This window comes from Callithrix jacchus, chromosome 16, assembly GCF_049354715.1.
Source record: "Callithrix jacchus isolate 240 chromosome 16, calJac240_pri, whole genome shotgun sequence".
In the NCBI taxonomy this organism is placed as follows: Eukaryota; Metazoa; Chordata; class Mammalia; order Primates; family Cebidae; genus Callithrix; species Callithrix jacchus.
Window position 1 is genome coordinate 14,128,803 of NC_133517.1, and position 2,328 is coordinate 14,131,130.

Sequence of the window (2,328 nt, forward strand, 5' to 3'; positions counted from 1 at the left end):
GGTAATTTTAATATTTTTTCTGCATTCTTAAAGTAGAAAATTAGATCAATTTTAATTTTTCTGAATTTCAAAATTATGAATGTCTAAACATTTTTAGCTGCTGCCCATAAATTTTGATATATTAGTATTTTCCATTTTCATTATAATTTAATTCATAATAATTTCTAATTCTTTCTGTGATTTGTTTGGCTCATGGTTTATTTATAGTCTGTTTTTAAATATCAAAATAATAGGTTTTTATTAAAATTTTATTGCTATGGATTTATAAAATAATCCTACTGATGTTAAAAAGCATACATTGTGAAATTTTATGTTATACCTTGCTTAACTTTCCATGTGCATGTGAAAGAGTATGAATTTTGTAGTATTATGTATACCATTTTATAGATGTTAATTGGGTCAGGGTGGATTCTAGTGCTACTAAAATCTTTTTTTTTTTTTTTTCCCAAGTGGAAAATAACTTATTGAGACCCCGCCAGCTGCAAAATCTGTTCCTGGCATTAAGCTCCTTTCCCTTTGCAATTCAGTCTTTCTTGCATGGTCCCATGAAAGCTTCTTACCCTCCATGGTCTGGAAGTGGCCATGGCCAAACTGGGAGGTGGTGTCAACGAACTTAAGTCCAATCTTCTCCAGAGCCCACCGCTTAGTCTGCATCAGCAAGGACTTGCAGAGGGTGAGCACTAGCTTCTTGGTTCCCACCATACAGCCCTTCAGCATGACAAAGTCATTAGTCACTTCACCACAGTAGACAAAACCACCCAGAGGATTGATGCTCTTGTCAGACAGGTCATAGTCAGTGGAGGCATTGTTCTTGGTTAGCTTGCCATCCTTGATAAGGTACCCCTGGCCAATCTTATAGACCTTCTTGTTGATCTCAGTGTGGTGATGGTAGCCTTTCTGCCCAGCATGTGCCACAGAGAAGGCCACACAGGCAGGATGTCATGCCCCAATAGAGGCCACCTTGTGCAGGCCTCAGTCAGTCTTGTGGGGCAGCTTTTTGGTGTGCCAACAACTGGTGACCCCTTCATAGCCTTTGCCCTTGGTCACCCCAATGACGTCAGTCATCTCGTCCTGCCCAGACATTTGGTTCAGTTACCTGCTGCTCCAGCCTCTCACAGGCCCAGTCCAGCTTCTTGGCCACAGTGCCTCCATTCACCTGGATCTCCATCAGGTGGGCCTTCTTCTGGTGCAGAGGAAGCAGACGCATCTGAATGTGGGCAATGAAGTCGATGACTTGGCAGTACTTCTTCATGCTGCTGAGGTCCTTCTCCAGTTCTTGCCATCCTCATCGTACCATTTCTTGCAGTACTTGGTGAAGGCCTTCTTCTTAGATTCATTCCAGTTCTTACAGAAATGACTCTTTCACTCATTGCTGATGTGCTCAGCGTAGACGGTCTTGAAGGTCTGGAGGCCTTGAGGAGTTTCCATGTAGTCCACAATGTGCACAACTACCATAGGTGGTGTCACCACAGTGGTCACTGTGGCTACACCTTCTTGTTCACCTTGGGTCCTGGCCTGTCAACGTCCCGCATGATGTGGGTCATGCCAGCCTTGTATTCCAGGAAGGCTGTGAGGTGGACTGGCCTGGAAGAGTCATCCTTAGGAAGTCTTCACCTTCCCACAATGCCTACTGCTGTGCTTCAGAGGCAGGAAGCCCAGGGACCCATGTCTGGGAGCAGAGAACTTTCTGTGAGACATCAGGCTGGCATATGCCACTGATAGAGCTAAAATCTTTTATATTATTCTAACTTTTATCTCATTACTCTATTAATTACTAAGGATCATATCTTGCTTTAGCTATATTACTTTATATATTTTTAAGCTAGTAAATACTTATACATGTATAATTGTTTTAGCTTCATGATTAACTGAATCATTATCATTATAAAGTGGCCAAACAATTCTTTTCTAAAACCTATATTTTCTGTCACTAATATAGTCACCCAACTTTTTCATGACTAGTGTTTTCTGGATATATTTTTCTTTTTACTTTTAATTTATCTTTGTCATTGTATTTAGATCATGTCTCTTGGAGGCAACATACAAATAGGCCTTGTTAATATAGTCTGATAATTTCACTTTGTAATTTGATTTTTAATCCATTTACATTCAATATAAATATTAATATGATATCAGCTTGCCATTTGAATTCCTACATTGGCATTTTAGGTAGATAATTTAGCAGTATCTTTAAGTGACAATTCTTTGGAACACAATATACTTTCTTAACTTACCACTCCTTTAGATTTAATATTTTACCACTTCCAAAAAGCCATCACAAACAAACACATATTATATAATTCCATTCATATGAAGATCCAGAATAGA

General features: G+C 39.3%; 1 pseudogene; it reads right to left on the reverse strand.

The window, feature by feature from the left end:
* Positions 1–409: 409 nt before the first annotated feature.
* Positions 410–1,698, reverse strand: LOC100411127 (large ribosomal subunit protein uL3 pseudogene; annotated as a pseudogene).
* Positions 1,699–2,328: the final 630 nt, after the last annotated feature.